This window comes from Desmodus rotundus, chromosome 5 (assembly GCF_022682495.2).
Source record: "Desmodus rotundus isolate HL8 chromosome 5, HLdesRot8A.1, whole genome shotgun sequence".
Classification (NCBI taxonomy): Eukaryota; Metazoa; Chordata; class Mammalia; order Chiroptera; family Phyllostomidae; genus Desmodus; species Desmodus rotundus.
The window spans coordinates 101,394,941-101,412,254 of record NC_071391.1 but is presented as its reverse complement, the minus strand read 5'-3'; the positions used below and the strand labels follow the sequence as shown (position 1 = coordinate 101,412,254).

Below are 17,314 nucleotides of genomic sequence, written 5' to 3'. Positions count from 1 at the left end.
CCAGGGAGTCCCAAAGAAGTTGGACCCAAGGAAGAACACACCAAGGCACATCATAATTACACTACCCAAGATTAAAAATAAGGAGAGACTCTTAGAAGCGCAAGAGAAAAGGACACAGTTACCTACAAAGGAGTTCCCATAAGACTGTCAGCTGATTTCTCAAAAGAGACCTTACAGGCAAGAAGGGACTGGAGAGAAGTATTCCAAGTCATCAAAGGCAAGGACCTACATCCAAGATTGCTCTATCCAGCAAAGCTCTCATTTAGAATGGAAGGGCAGATAAAGTGCTTGCCAGATAAGGTCAAGTTAAAGGAGTTCATCATCACCAAGCCCTTATTATGTGAAATCTTAAAGGGATTTATCTAAGAAAAAGAAGATAAAAATATGAACAGTAAAAATGACAGCAAACTCACGGTTGTTAACAACCACACCTAAAACAAAAACAAAAGCAAACTAAGCAAACAACTAGAACAGGAACAGAACTACAGAAATGGAGATCACCTGGAGGGTTATCAACAGGGGAGAGAGGGGGAAATGGTACAGGGAATAAGTAGCATAAATGGTAGGTAGAAAATAGACAGGGGGAGGGTAAGAATAGTATAGGAAATGTAGAAGCCAAAGAACTTATAAGTATGACCCATGGACATGAGCTAAAGGGGGGGAATGTGGGTGGGAGGGGGTGGGCAGGAGGGAGTTGAGTGAAGGGGGGGAAATGGGACAACTGTAATAGCATAATCAATAAAATATATTTATAAATAAATAAATAAATAAATAACAAAACTAACCAAACAAAATAATGGTTTGAGCAACATCAATGTAACCTGGCAGCAAAGGAGAATGGACTGGAATGTGCATGCGTGAACAATGACAACTTCACTGTACTAGTCAGTGGGAGCAGTAGACACTTTTGATTGAGAATATGTACTACGTGGCTGTTACATTCAAAATGACTGAGTGAGTAGAGCCACAAATGTGCATCAAATTTTGTGTTAAGTTTGAACAGTCCTCTATAGAGACCATTGAGAAGATTCAGAAAACTGCAGGTATGGGCAACTGGTGATTGACAGCTTCATCACAACACACTGGCTCAAGGATCACATCTCGTGGAGAGTTTTTTGGTGAAATATCAAATCACCCAGGTGACTCAGACCCCCTACAGCCCAGATTTGGTGCCCTGAGACTTCTGTCTTTTCCCAAAACTAAAATCACCTTTGAAAGGAAAGAGATTTCAGACTCTCAATGAGATTCAGGAAAATACGACACAGAGCTGATAGCAATTGGGAGAACTGTAAGAGGTCCCAAGTTACCTATTTTGAAGGGCACTGAGGCGTCATTGTCCAATGTACAATGTTTCTTATGTCTTGTATCTTCTTTAATAAATGTCTCTATTTTCATATTACATGGCTGGATACCTTTGGACAGACCTCATATTTTATATTCAAATCAATTCAACACCCAGTTATGGGTGAGGTTCCATTAACCTTTCACAGGTTAATGGAAACCCAAGGTGCCCATCAACTGGGATACTTAGGGAAGAACATGCCTGCAAGAGTCTCAGAGTCTTCTGGAAGAGCCCAGGTAGAAGAGGGGTCTGGTGTGCCTCATGGTCCCTAAGTGGCTAAAACGACCTGTATATTTCTAATGCTATAGCTCTAATGACTAATGATGTTGTGCAGCTTTCAACATTCTGTGATTATATGTATGAACACTAATATATCTTCCTTTGTGAAATATCCACATCTGTGGCCTATATTTTTATTAGGGTTCTTTTTATTAAATTGTGAGAATTTTTTGATTACTCTAGATGTTCCTTTGCCAGATGTGTACTTTTAAATATTTTCTTCTAGTTATAGACTTCCCTTTTTCTTTTCTTTTTATTGTTCTTTTCTGAGATTTTTATAAATGATTTATTTTTTGTAATGTTTTTATTCCAACTAAAAGGTTTTTGTTCAATTATTATTTTTAAAATTATTTTATTGTTCAATTACAGTTGTCTGCATTTGCTCCCCACCCCTCTACCCCACTCCAGCCAAACCGACCTCCCTCCCTAGCTTCCACCCTCCCCCTTGGTTTTGTCCATGTGTCCTTTATAGTAGTTCCTGAAAACCTTTCTCCCCACTGTCCCTTACCCCGTCCCCTCTGGCTATTGTCAGATAGTTCTTAACTTCAATGTCTTTGGTTATATTTTGTTTGCTTTTTTCTTTTGTTGATTATGTTCCAGTTAAAGATGAGATCATATGGTATTTATCCCTCACTGCCTGGCTTATTTCACTTAGCATAATGCTCTCCAGTTGCATCCATGCTGTTGCCAAGGGTAGGAGCTCCTTCTTTCTCTCTGATGCGTAGAATTCCATTATGTAATGTAGCACAGTTTTTTGATCCACTCATTTGCTGATGGGCACTTAGGTTGCTTCCAGCACTTGGCTATTGTAAATTGTGCTGCTGTGAACATTGGGGTGTATAGGTTCTTTTGGATTGGTGTTTCAGTGCTCTTAGAGTCTAATCCCAGCAGTGGAATTGTTGGGTCAAAAGGCAGTTCCATTTTTAGTCTTCTGAGGAAACTCCATACTGTTTTCCACAGTGGCCACACCAGTCTGCATTCCCACCAACACTGTACTAGGGTTCCCTTTTCTCTGCATCCTCTCCAACATTTGTTTGTTGATCTGTTTATGTTGGCCACTCTGACTCATGTGAGATGGTACCTCATTGTGGTTTTGATTTGCATCTCTCTGATGGCTAGTGATGTTGAGCATCTTTTCATATGTCTCTGGGCCCTCTGTATATCTTCCTTGGAGAATTGTCTGTTCAAGTCCTTTGCCCATTTTTTAAATGGGTTGTTTGTCTTCCTGGAGTGGAGGTGTGTGAGTTCTTTATATATTTTGGAGATCAGGCCCTTGTCTGAGGTATCATTAGCAAATATGTTTTCCCATACTGTTGGTTCTCTTCATTTTATACTGTTTTCTTTAACCATGCAGAAGCTTTTTAATTTGATGGGGTCCCATTTGTTTATTCTTTCCTTTATGTCCCTTGCTTTAGGGGATGTGTCTGGGAGGATGTTGCTGCATGGAATGTCTGAGATTTTTCTGGCAATGTTCTTCTCTAGGACGTTTATGGTGTCACAAATTTTATTTAAGTCTTTTATCCACATTGAACTTATTTTTGTGTATGGTGTAAGTTGGTGATTGAGTTTCATTTTTTTGCATGTAGCTGTCCAGATCTCCCAGCACCATTTGGGGAAGAGGCTATTTTTACTCCTTTTTATGCTCCTGCCTCCTTTGTCAAATATTAATTCACCATAGAGACTTGGGTTTATTTCTGGGCTCTCTATTCTGTTTAGTTGGACTATTTTTTAATTATTTTTTAAAATATATTTATTGATTATGCTATTACAGTTGTCCCATTTCCCCCCCTTCACTCAACTCCCTCCTGCCCACCCCCTCCCACCCACATTCCCCCCCTTTAGCTCATGTCCATGGGTCATACTTATAAGTTCTTTGGCTTCTACATTTCCTATACTATTCTTACCCTCCCCCTGTCTATTTTCTACCTACCATTTATGCTACTTATTCCCTGTACCATTTCCCCCTCTCTCCCCTGTTGATAACCCTCCAGGTGATCTCCATTTCTGTAGTTCTGTTCCTGTTCTAGTTGTTTGCTTAGTTTGCTTTTGTTTTTGTTTTAGGTGTGGTTGTTAACAACCGTGAGTTTGCTGTCATTTTTACTGTTCATATTTTTATCTTCTTTTTCTTAGATAAATCCCTTTAAGATTTCACATAATAAGGGCTTGGTGATGATGAACTCCTTTAACTTGACCTTATCTGGCAAGCACTTTATCTGCCCTTCCATTCTAAATGAGAGCTTTGCTGGATAGAGCAATCTTGGATGTAGGTCCTTGCCTTTGATGACTTGGAATACTTCTCTCCAGTCCCTTCTTGCCTGTAAGGTCTCTTTTGAGAAATCAGCTGACAGTCTTATGGGAACTCCTTTGTAGGTAACTGTGTCCTTTTCTCTTGCGCTTCTAAGAGTCTCTCCTTATTTTTAATCTTGGGTAGTGTAATTATGATGTGCCTTGGTGTGTTCTTCCTTGGGTCCAACTTCTTTGGGACTCCCTGGGCTCCTGGACTTCTTGGAAGTCTATTTCCTTTGCCAGATTGGGGAAGTTCTCCTTCATTATTTGTTCAAATAAGTTTTCAATTTCTTGATCTTCCTCTTCTCCTTCTGGCACCCCTATGATTCAGTTGTTGGAACGTTTAAAGATGTCCTGGAGGTTCCTAAGCCTCTCCTCATGTTTTGAGTTCTTGTTTCTTCATTGTTTTCTGGTTGAATGTTTCTTTCCTCCTTCTGGTCCACAGTGTTGATTTGAGTCCCAGTTTTCTTCCCATCACTATTGGTTCCCTGGACATTTTCCTTTGTTTCTCTTAGCATAGCCTTCATTTTTTCATCTAATTTGCGACCAAATTCAACCAATTCAACCAATGTGAGCATGCTGATTACCAGTCTTTTGACCTGTACATCTGACAGATTGGCTATCTCTTCGTTGCTTAGCTGTATTATTTCTGGAGCTTTGATCTGTTCTTTCATTTTTGGCCATTTTTTTTTTTTTTTTTTTTTGTCTTGGCATGCCTGTTGTGTAGTAAGTGGTGGAGCCCTACGTGTTCACAAGGGCAGGGTAACCAGTGTAGCTGCGCTGTGACGCTGTCATGGGGGAGGGGCCGAGAGGGAGCAGTGGCGCTTGCTCCACTCTCTGCCAGATTTCAGTCACTGCCTCTGCTACCCACAATCAAATTGGGCCCCTCTGGTGCTGATTCCCGAGTGGGTGGGCTTGTGCACACTGTAGGCCCCTGTGGGTCTCTCCAACGCACTCTCTTGTGAGACTGGGAGTTTCTCCTGCTGCTGCTTCAACCCCCACAGGGCTTTTCAATCAGAGGTTTGAGGCTTTATTTCCTGGAGCTGGAGCCCTGGGTTGTGAGGTCTGCTTCTCTCCCTCTGCTGTTCCTCCTGGTTTATCTATTTACGAATGTGGGGCCACAGGGTCTGTCAGCCTCCACCTTGTGGGTTCTGCTAGGTGCAGCCAGGCCTGCCCCGTTCCACAATCTGCCACCTTGCTGGGCCTTGCTGTGAGTCCTCTCAGCCCTGGCTGCCCATCTCCAGCCCTCCTACAGGTCTGGTGAATGTTTCTTCTTTATCTCCTTGATTGTTGGACTTCCATACGGTTTGATTTTCTGTCATTTCTGGTTGTTTTTTGTTTTTAAATTGTTGTTGTCCTTCTTTTGGTTGTGGGAGGAGGCACAGTGTGTCCACCTACGCCTCCATCTTGGCTGGAAGCTCTGATCAATCCCAATGGTCTATATTTATGCCTGTAACAGGCTAATTTGATTACAGTGTCCTTGTAATACAGTTTGATATCGGGTATTGTGATCCCTCCTTCTTTGTTCTTCTTTCTCAAAATTGCAGCAGCTATTTGGGGTCATTTATGGTTCCGCATAAGTTTCTGAAATGTTTGTTCTATATCTGTGAAATATGTCATGGGTACTCTAATAGGGATTGCATTGAATCTATAAATTGCTTTGGGTAGTATGACCGTTTTGATGATGTTAATTCTTCCAATCCATGAACATGGTACATGCTTCCATTTGTTTGTGTCTTCCTTGATTTCTTTCTTCAGTGTTGTGTAGTTTTCTGAGTATAGGTCTTTAACCCCCTTGGTTAGGTTTATTCCTAGGTGCTTTATTTTTCTTGTTGCTATATCAAATGGGATTTTTTTTCCTGATTTCTGTTTCTGATATTTCATTGTTGGTGTGCAAAAATGCCTTTGATTTCTGAATATTAACTTTGTATCCCGCTGTTTTGCCAAATTCACTTATTAGGTTGAATAGTTTTTTGGTGGAGTCTATAGGATTTTCTATTTATACTATCACGTCATCTGCAAACAGTGACAGTTTTGCTCTCTCCTTTCCAGTTTGGATGCCTTTTATTTCTTTTTCTTGTCTGATTGCTGTGGGTAGGACTTCCAATACTATGTTGAATAGGAGTGGTTAGAGAGGGCATCCTTGTCTTGTTCCTGATCTTAGTGGGAAAGCTCTAAGTTTTTGTCCATTGAGTATGATGTTGGCTGTAGGTCTTTCATATATGGCCTTTATTATGTTGAGGAATGCTCCCTCTATTCCCACTTTGCTGAGTGTTTTTATCATAAGTGGGTGCTATACCTTATCAAATGATTTTTCTTCTTCTATGGATATGATCATGTGGTTTTGTCTTTGCTTTTGTTTATGTGGTGTATTATGTTAATGATTTGTGAATATTGTACCATCCTTGCATCCTTGGGATGAATCCTATTTGGTCATGGTGTATGATCTTTTAAATGTATTGCTGGATGTGGTTTGCCAATATTTTGTTGAGGGGTTTAGTGTCTATGTTCATCAGCAATATTGGCCCGAAGTTTTCTTTCTTTGTTATGTCTTTATCTGTTTTTGGGATTAGGATGATGTTGGCCTCACAAAATGAGTTTGGGAGCCTTCCATCTTCTTGAATTTTTTGAAATAATCTTTGGAGGATGGGGGTTAGTTCTCCCTTAAATGCTCTGTAGAATTCTCCTGTGAAACCATCTGCTCCAGCCCTTTTGTGTGTTGGAAGCTTTTTGATTACTGTTTCAATTTCATCAGTTGTTATTGGTCTGTTCAGTCTTTCTGCTTCTTCCTCATTGAGTTTTGGAAGGTTATATTTTTCTAGAAATTTGTCCATTTCATCTAGGTTTTCACATTTCTTGGCATATAGTTCTTCATAGTAATTTCTTACAATCCTTTGTGTTTCTGTGGTATCAGTTGTAGTCTCTCCTCTTTCATTTCTGATTGTGTTTATTTGGATGCTCCTTTTTTTCTTGATGAGCCTGCTTATGGGCTTGTCGATTTTGTTTATCTTTTCAAAGAACCAGCTCCTGGATTCGTTGATCTTTACAATTGTGCTTTTAGTCTCTATGTCATTTAATTCTGCTCTGATCTTGATTATTTCCTTCCTTGTACTTGCTCTGGGTTGTCTTTGTTGTTATTCCTCGAGTTCTGGTAGATGTAGGGTTAGGTTGTTTATTTGAAATGTTTCTGTTCTTTTTAGGTAGGCCTGTATCGCTATGAACTCCCTCTCAGGACTGCCTTTGCTATGCCCCATAGGTTTTGGGTTATTGTGAGTTTATTTTTGTTTGTTTCCAGAAACTTTTTGATTTCCCCTTTGATCTCCTTCTAGACCCATTCATTGTTTAATAGCATGCTATTCAGTCTCCATGTTTTTTAGTGTTTTGGAGTTTTTTCCTTGAGGTTTGTTTCTAGTGTCACTCCCTTGTGGTCTGAGAAAATGCTTGATATGATTTCAATTTTCATGAACTTGTTGAGGCTTGTTTTGTGTCCTATCATGTGGTCTATCTTTGAAAATGTTCCATGTGCATTTGAAAAGAATGTGTATTTTGCTTGTTTGGGGTGAAAGGGTCTGTATATATTAGTTAAGTCCATTTCATCTAGGGCATTGTTCAGTGCCACAGTATCTTTGTTGATATTTTGTTTGGAAGATCTGTCCATCTTTGACAGTGGGTTGTTCAAATCCCCTACTATAACTGTGTTGCTGTCAATATCTTTCTTGAAGTCCTTCAAAACTTTCTTTATGTATTTGGGTGCTCCTATGTTGGGTGCATATATATTTACAATGTTTATGTCCTCTTGGTGGATTCTTCCTTTGCATATTATGAAATGACCTTCTGGGTCTCTCTTTATGGCCCCCTTTTTTTTTTTTGAAGTCTATTTTGTCTGATATGAGTATTGCTACCCCTGCTTTTTTTTCCCTGTCCATTTTCTTGGAAAATTTGTTTCAAGCCCTTTACTTTCAGTCTGTGTAGGTCTTTTGTCCTGAGGTGGGTCTCTTGTAGGCAGTATATGTGTGGGTCATACTTTCTTATCCATTCAGCTATTCTATGTCTTTTGATTGGAACATTAATCCATTTTCATTTAAGGTTATTATTGATAGGTGGTTAGTCATTGCCATTTGTTCGTACCTGTGTTCCTCTCTCTCTCTCTCTCTTTTCCTTTGTTTCCTTAAAGCAGTTCATTTAGCATGTCTTGCAGAGCTGGTTTGGTGGAGGTGTATTCTTTTAGACTTCTTTTGTCTGAGGAGCTTCTTATTTGGCCTTCTATCTTGATTGAGAGCCTTGCTGGGTAAAGTAGTCTTGGTTGCAGGCCACTGGTTCTCATTACTTGGAATATTTTTTGCCATTCTCTTCTGGCTTGGAGCGTTTCCATTGAGAAGTCAGCTGCTAACCTTATTGGGGCTCCTTTGTATGTTACTTCCTGTTTCTCCCTTGCTGCTTTTAAGATTCTCTCTTTGTCTTGGAATTTTGCCATTTTAATTATGATGTGTCTTGAAGTGGGCCTCTTTGGTTTCTTCTTGATTGGGACTCTTTGTGTTTCCTGTATTTGTGTGACTTTTTCTCTTCAAATTAGGGAAATTTTCCCTCATTACTTTTTCAATCAGGTTTTCTATCCCTTGGTCCTCCTCTTCTCTTTCTGGTATCCCTATTATACGGATATTATTACGTTTCATGTTCTGCATTTCCCTTAACCCCTTTCATTCTTTCTGAGCCTCCTTTCCTTTTCTTGCTCCTTCTGGGTGTTTTTTTCTACCTTGTCCTCCAGTTCACTGATCCGATCCTCTGCTTTATTGAGCCTCCTTTTGATTCCTTTTACTGTGTTCTTCAGTTCAGAAGTTGTATTCTTCATTTCCTCTTGGCCCTTGTCAATAGTTTCTATTTCCTTTTTCATGTTGATATAATTTGCAGTGAGTTCTTTGTAGTTTCCCTGTAGTTTTTGGTAATGCTCTGTGAGCTCATTAAGCTTCCTTATAATCAATGCTTTGAACTAAATATCTGATAGTTGACTTGCCTCTTTTTCATTTATCATTGTTTCTGAGACTTCCTCCTTTCCTTTCATTTGGGGATTGTTTCTTTGTTTTTCCATTGTTTGTGAGACTCTTCCTGTTAGCCTCTGCTTCTTAAGTTGCTCTGTTCTGACCCCCTGGGTTTATGGTCTGAACTTCTGTGGTAGAATACCTGTGAGATTCAGTGGTACAGTCTCTTTGATCTGCTGAGCTTAGTGATTTGGGGTGTGGTTTATGTTGGTTCTGTGTATGTCTTTGGTTTTTGGTTGTTGTTGGGTGTTTCTTTGGTGGGTCCTTCCCACCAGCTGGTTATCTGAATGGTCAGTTTTTCTACCACATTTTGTTTTCTGTTGTGCAGGTATGGACAGGTTGTGTTGGAGGTGGTTTTTCTGTATGTACAAGGTTTTGAGGCTTTTCTCTTGCTCTTGTTCAGTTGTTTGTTCTGAGTAATTTCTCCACTATTTAATTGTATTTCCAGATATGTTCTGGGTTGAGTTAGTGTGACTTCCACTCCCTCCTTCACCTTCTTCTGTTCTTATCTGTTGGTGGTTCCTTTGTTGGTGGGTTTCCTCTTCCAGGAGGTATCCTGGTGTTCACAACTTCTACCTACTCTTTTTTTGTGATAGGTTGGAGGGCAAGGCGAAATGGTTTAAGAAAGCAGGAGTGTATTCTATGATATTTAAAGTACCAGCCCTTTGAGAAGAGATAGTTGATCCTTTGGATATGTATAGTGTTAGCCGTGATAATTCACTCACCTAGCCACTTTTTAGAAAGGGTGGAAAGAAGATAAGACTCTTGTTGAGGGGGTGGGGTGTGGGGGGAATGATTGTGAGTTTGATCTAGAAAGGTGTGAGCTTGTGGGAGGTCAGATTATGAGGTAAAGTAAGAGTAAAGTGTAGAAAATAGGTGTAATGTGTGAGAGAATAGAGTTAACCACACCAGTAATAAAGTTCAGGAAACAGTGAAATGGGCTGAGGTCTGGGAGGGGTTCTGTGTAGTTTTTACAAATTTATGGAACAGCTATTATTTACAATAGTAATGGAGCAACAATCATATGACAGAATCTATGTGATCTGGATAACTAGAATAGGGAGTATAGGTCCTAGAGTTGTGTGCTAATGGAACACAAGTGAAGTGAAAGACAGTTAATTAACTATACACTATGAAAGAGAGAACAAGGGGAAACCAGGCAAACTGCAAATTAACCAGTCAAGCAAAGAAGACTAATCAGAAAGAAGAGAAATACAAAAATACTAGTAAGATGAGTGATGTAGGAATAATGAAAAGAATAATAATACAAGTATACAATAACTTGCAAGTTCTCTGGAGTAGCAAAGTGAAATTTGTTTCACTGTCTCAGCTGTTGGGATGCCCCCTCTTTGGGTCCAACTGTTATTTTCACAGTTCCAGGTTTTGTTGTCTCACTTGAGGGAATTAAAAAAAAAGAAGAAGAATGAAGGAAGAAGAGATACAAAGGGAAAGAAAGAAGGAATAGAACAAGAAAGAAGGAAAGAGGAAGAAGGTGTTGAAAGAAAAAAATAGTAAAAAATAATAATAATAAGGAATTACTAAAAAAAAATGTTTCCTGCTGGCTTCAAACTGGCCAAGGCAGTTTTGCTAGTCTGTTTGACTGTAGGAGACTCAGGGGGCTTAGTTTAGCTCTTCTCCATTCTGACCAGCACTCAGCCAGCCTCCAGCTCAGCTCTCTAGCAGCCCCTGGTCCCACAAGTCCCACAGGTTCAGGCACGCACCCTCCTTGGGACTATGGGTGTGTGCGTGGGGTCTTTGGTGGTGCACACTCTCTCTGGTGCCTTGGATATGGTCTTAGATCCCTCTGAGGTATGCACTCTCCCCAGTGCCTCAGTTTTGGGCTTGATGCCTTCCACACTCCTGCAGGAGCACCAGGTGGCCTAGTAGAGAGGAGGCTGGAGCTGCTGCTGCAGGAGAATTCCCCAAACTGCTCCCGAGTGTCTCTTTTTTTTTCACTTTTTCTTTTTGAGAAAATCCTCCTGCTCAATCCTGCCACTTCATACAGGGAAGGGCCTGTTCTCTCACACAGCCCACCTCTCCACCTATACCAGGGACTGTCTGAGTGAGGGATCAACACAGCCCAACTCTCCCCAGCTAGTGCCCACAGTCTCCATGGGTTTACCACTTTGTCCTTATCAAGCAACCACTTCTCTCTCGGTGCTGCTCAAGCCTTGTTTGGTAGGAGAGAGAGCCATTAACCTGGCTCTTTCCCATGAGTCCTGCGGCAGGCCGAGCGGGCACCAGGCCTTCGGCTGCACTCACCCTGGTCCCTGCACTGGTCCTAGGGACCTTTAGGTCCTGAAGCAACCCCCTTACCATCTGTTTTTTCAGTCTCCTCTATACTATTTGGTCTCCTTTCTTCATAAACACTGGGGTACTGTTGGCTGTTCGTTTTGTTCTTCAGTGTTTCATCCGTGTGCAGGGGGAAGTGGACTCTACTCCCACCTATCTCACCGCCATCTTCCCATCTCTCAAACTAAAACCTCTCCCACTAAAATCAGGAACAAGGCAAGGATGTCCGCTCTCACCACTTCTATTCAACATAGTTGGAAGTCCTAGCCACAGCAATCAGACAAGAAAAAGAAATAAAAGGCACCCAAATTGAAAAGAAGGAAGTAAAATTGTTGCTGTTTGCAGATGATATGATCGTGTACATAGAAAACCTTATAGACTCTACCACAAACTACTCGACCTAATAAGTGAGTTTGGTAAACCAGTGGGATACAAAGTCAATACTCAGAAATCAAAGGCATTCTTGTACACCAACAATAAAACATCAGAAACAGAAGTCAGGGAAAAAATCCCACTTGATATAGCAACAAGAAAAATAAAGTCCCTAGGAATAAACCTAACCAAGGAGGTCAAAGACCTGTACTCAGAAAACTACACAACACTGAAGAAAAAAATTAAGGAAGACACAAACAAATGGAAGCAGATACCATGTTCATCAGTTGGAAGAATTACATCAGCAAAATGTCCACTGCCCAAAGCAATTTATAGATTCAATGCAATCCCTATTAAAATATCAATGACATATTTCACAGATATAGAAAAAGCATTTCAAAAATTTATATAGAACTATAAACAACCCCAAGTAGCTGCAGCAGTTTTGAGAAAGAAGAACAAAGCAGGAGAGATCACAATACCTGACATCAAACTATATTACAAAGCCCATGGTATTCAAAACAGTCTGTTATTGACATAAGAACAGACACATAGACCAATGGAACAGAATAGAGAGCCCAGAAATAAACCCAAGACTATGGTCAATTAATATTTGATAAAGGGGGCAGAAGCTTAAAATGGAGTAATAATAGCCTCTTCAACAAATGGTGTCAGGAGATCTGGACAGCTACATGCAAAAAAATGAAACTCAATCTCGAACTTATACCATATACAAAAATAAACTCAGGATGAATAAAAGACTTAACTATATATCTTCATGCCATCAAAGTTCTAGAGGAGAACATAAGAAGAAAAATCTCAGATATTCCACACAGCTGTGTTTTCACTGATGTGTTCCCTAGAGCAAGGATCATAAAGGAAAGAATAAGCAAACAGGATTTCATCAAAATGAAAAGCCTCTTCACGGCCTTTTTGTTTTCTTAATGAAGTCTTTTTAAGAGTACAAGTTTGAAATTTTTGATAAAGTTCATTTTATCAGTTTTCTTTTATAGTTTGTATTCCTTTGTTCCATCTAATAAATCTTTGCATATACCAAGGTGCACAGACTTTCTTCTGTTTCTCCTAGAAATATTGTACTTCTCATATTTAGATCTATGATACATTTTGAATTAATATTTGTGAATGATATAAGATGGTCAAGGTTCATTTTTTAATTTATTTTTTGATTACACTTGACATACAATATTATATTAGTTTCAGATGTACAACACAGTTATTAGACATTTATATACCTTACAAAGTGATCTCCACAATTCTAGTACCCTTCTGACGTTGTACATACTTACTACAATATTATTGACTATATTTCTTATGTTAAACTTTACATCCTTGAACTATTTTTATAACTGGCAATTTGTACTTCTTGTACTTCTTAATCCCTTCACCTTTTTCACACATCTCCTCAACACCCTGCTCATCTAGCAACCATCATTTTTTTGTCTGTATCTATGAGTTTGTTTCTGTTTTGTTCATTTATTTTTAGATTTCACATGTAAGTGAAATCGTATGATATTTTTCTTTCTCTCTGATTTATTTCATTTAGCATAATACCCACTGGGTCCATCCATGTTTTTTCAAATGGCATAATTTCATCCTTTTTTATGGCTGAGTAATATTCCATTGTAGATATGCATGGCATCTTTATCTTTTCACCTATTGATGGATACTTAGGCTGCTTCCATAACTTGGCTATTGTAAATGATGCTGCAATAAATATAGGGGTGCACATATCTTTTTAAATTAATGTTTTGGATTTCTTCAGATAAATACACAGAAGTGGGTTTGCTGGGTCATATGGTAGTTACATTTTTAATTTTTTGAGGAACATCCACACTCCTTTTTATCGCGGCTGAAACAATTGGCAGTTCTACCAATAGTTCACAAGGGTTCCCTTTTCTCCATGTCCTTGCTACCACTTATTGTTTGTTGATTTATTAATAATAGCCACTCTGACAGGTGTGAGGTGATATCTCATTGTGGCTTTAATTTGTATTTCTCTGATTATTAGTGTTATTGAACATCTATTCATATGTCTATTGGTCATCTGTGTGTCCTTTTCAGAGAAATGCCTATTCAAGCCCTTTGTCCTTTTTTTAAATTGGATTGTTTTTTGGTGTTAAGTTGTATGAATTAGTTTTATATACAACCTACTGATTGGGAGAAAATATTAACTAATGATACATTGCATAAGGGATAAGAGGTTGCAATGTATCATTAGTTAATATCTTCTCCCAATCAGTAGGTTGTGTTTTCATTTGTTGATGATTTCCTTATGAATGTTTACCGTTATCCTGGGATGACAGGGCCTTTGCAACTTTCTTCCTGACCTCACTCCACTGTTAAGCTCCACTAGTTTCTTACTGTTTGTTTTATTGTTTACAACAATGCCCTCCAGCTATAGTCATCATGTTGTACATTACATACCTAGTTTTTCTTTCTCTTTTTCTTTTGTAAAATAGATTTTTATCAATTATGCTGTTACAGTTGTCCCATTTACCCCCCTTTATTGCCCTCCACCCTGTACCCCTCCACTTTCACCACCATCCCCCAACCCCTTGCTTGGTTCATGTCCATGGTTGTACATACAAGTTCTTTGGCCATTTCCTATACTATTCTTAACCTCCCTTTGTCTATTTTGTACCTACCATTTATGCTTCTTATTCCTTGTATCTTTTCATCCATTCTCCCCCCTCCACCTCCCTGCTAATAACCCTCCATGTGATCTCCATTTCTGTGATTCTGTTCTTGTTCTAGTTGTTTGTTTACTTCATTTTAGTTTTTTTAGGTTTGGTTGTTGATAGTTGTGTTTGTTGTCATTTTACTGTTCATATTTTTTATCTTCTTTTTCTTAGTTAAGTCCCTTTAACATTTCATATAATAAGGACTTGGTGATGATGAACTCCTTTAACTTGACCTTATCTGGCAAGCACTTTATCTGCCCTTCCATTCTAAATGAGAGCTTTGCTGGATAGAGTCATCTTGGATGGAGGTCCTTGCCTTTGATGACTTGAATACTTCTTTCCAGCCCCTCCTTGTCTGTAAGGTTTGTTTTGAGAAATCAGCTGCTAGTCTTACGGGAACTTCTTTGTAGGTAACTGTCTCCTTTTGTCTTGCTGCTTTTAAGATTCTTTCCTTATCTTTAATCTTGGGTAATTTAATTATGATATGGTTGGTGTGTGCTTCCTTGGGTCCACCTTCTTTAGGACTCTCTGAGCTTCCTGGACTTCCTGGAAGTCTATTTCCTTTGCCAGATTGGGGAAGTTCTCCGTCATTATTTGTTCAAATAAATCTTCAATTTCTTGCTCTTCCTCTTCTCCTTCTAGCACCCCTGTGATTCAGATGTTTAAAGTTGTCCCAGAGGTTCTTAAGCCTCTTCTCATTTTTTTGACTTCTTATTTCTTCATCCTGCTCTGGTTGAATGTTTATTTCTTCCTTCTCCAAACTGTTGATTTGAGTCCCGGTTTCCTTCCCATCACTGTTGGTTCCCTGGGCATTTTCCTTTATTTCACTTTTTATGACCTTCTCTTCTTCCTCTATTTAGCCACCATACTCAACCAACTCTGTGAACATCCTGATTACCAGTCTTTTGAACTGTGCATCTGATAGGTTGGCTATCTCTTCATTGTTTAGTTGGATTTTTTTTTTCTGGACCTTCGATCTGTTCTTTCATTTGGGCCATTTTTTTTTTTTTTAATCTGGGCATGCCTATTGAGTAGTGAGGGGTGGAGCTTTAGGTATTTGCCAGGGTGGGGCAACCCACCTTGATTATGTGGTTGTGGTGCTGTATGTAGGGGAGGGGTCTTAGAGGGAACACTGTCGCTTGCTCAACTCTCAGCCTGCTATCAGTCACTTCCTCTGGTACCCATAAGCAAATTGGGCCCTTCTGGTGCTGATTCTGGGGTGGGTGGGTTTATGTACATTCTAGGACCCTGTGGGTCTGTCCAATGAACTCTCCTGGGAATCTGGGAATATCTCTTGCCACTGCAACCTCCACAGGTCTTTTCAGTTAGAGGTTTTGAGGCTTTATTTCCCCACGCTGGAACCCTTCGTTGCTCCATCTGTCTCACTCCCTAGATATTCCTCTCAGTTTATCTGCATGCAAATGTGGGACTGCCGTGTCCACCAGGCACTGCCCTCCTCAGTCCTCCAGGCACTGCCTTGCTGTGAGTCCTCTTGGCCCCTCCTACTGGTGTGGATGAATGTTTCTTCTTTAACTCCTTGGTTGTCAGACTTCCATACAATTAGATTTTTCTGGTAGTTCCAGTTTGTCATTTTTAAATTTGTTGTCCTTCTTCTGGTTGTGCGAGCAGGCAAAGTGTATCTACCTATGCCTCCATCTTGGCCAGCTGTTCTTTTTTTCTAGTTAAACGATGGTTTATTGCTTGAGTACAGACATTTGAATGTGGATGTCTCATATTTCCAATTGAGAGGGACGATTCGTTTAGTGAATACAGCTCTTGATCAGAATCAGACAGAATTTAGAATCCTTATCCTTTCTGGTCCTCTCAACATGTTTTCAAACAGCAATAGCTTTCTTAATTAAATGGTAGAGATCCTCAGGAAGATTAGGTGCAAGTCCTTTGGAATTGACCATGCTCAAGATTTTATTGCCTGTCACAAAACATACTTGTGCAACAACATGTGAGTCTCTCAGGATCACACTGATTTGTGTGGGTGTCAGGCCCTTGTTGGCCAGTTTGTAGATCTGTGCCTTCACGTTGTCAGATGTCAGTGTCAGCCAGCTGGGGATGCTCCAGTGGTAGGGCAGAGGGGACTAGGATAGGCTCTTCCTGGGAGCATACATGCGACCCATGATGGTGGAGGACAGAGAACAAAAAGTGAAGTTTTTATTTCTGTTATACCTGGAAGTTTGTAAGTTTGTACCTTTGCACCACCTTCCCCCTCCTCCCACCTTTTGCCTCTGTTCTCTTTTTCTGTGAGTTTTGGGGGGTTTTTTATATTTGTTTTTAGATTCCACATATAAGTGAAATCATATAGTAATTGTCTTTCTCTGACTTATTCCATTTAGGATAGTACCTTCACAGTTCATCCATGTTGTTGGAAATGATAGGATTTCCTTATTATTTAAAAAGATTTTATTTACTTATTTTTAGAGATAGGGTAAGGAAGGGAGAAAGAGGGGGAGAGAAACGTCAATCTGTGGTTGCCTCTTGCGCGTCCCTTGCTGGGGAGCTGGCCTGCAACCCAGGCATATGCCTTGATTGGGAATCAAACCAGCCACCCTTTGGTTTGAAGGCTGGCACTCAGTCCACTGAGCCACACCAGCCAGGGAGGATTCCCTCATTTTTAATGGCTGAATAGTATTCCATTATGTATATGTACCATGTCTTTTTTTTTTTTTAATTTTTATTGTTATTCAATTACAGTTGTATGCCTTTTCTCCCCATCCCTCCACCCCACCCCAGGTGAACCCACCTCTCTCCCCCACCTCCACCCTCCCCCTTGGTTTTGTCCATGTGTCCTTTATAGTAGTTCCTGTAATCACCTCTTCCCACTGTCCCCGCCCCCACCCCCCCTCCCCCCGTCCAGGCTATTGTTAGATTGTTCTTAACTTCAATGTCTCTGGTTATATTTTGTTTGCTTTTTTCTTCTATTGATTATGTTCCAGTTAAAGGTGAGATCATATGGTATTTGTCCCTCACCTCCTGGCTTATTTCACTTAGCA

General features: G+C 39.9%; 1 protein-coding gene and 1 pseudogene across 8 annotated transcripts in view; one reads left to right on the top strand and one right to left on the bottom strand.

Moving 5' to 3' along the window:
* TSGA10 (testis specific 10) overlaps positions 1-17,314 on the top strand; it is a 172,378-nt gene that overhangs the window by 111,211 nt on the left and 43,853 nt on the right. The window lies entirely within an intron of this gene.
* On the bottom strand, positions 15,988-16,441 carry LOC112315161 (small ribosomal subunit protein uS15-like; annotated as a pseudogene).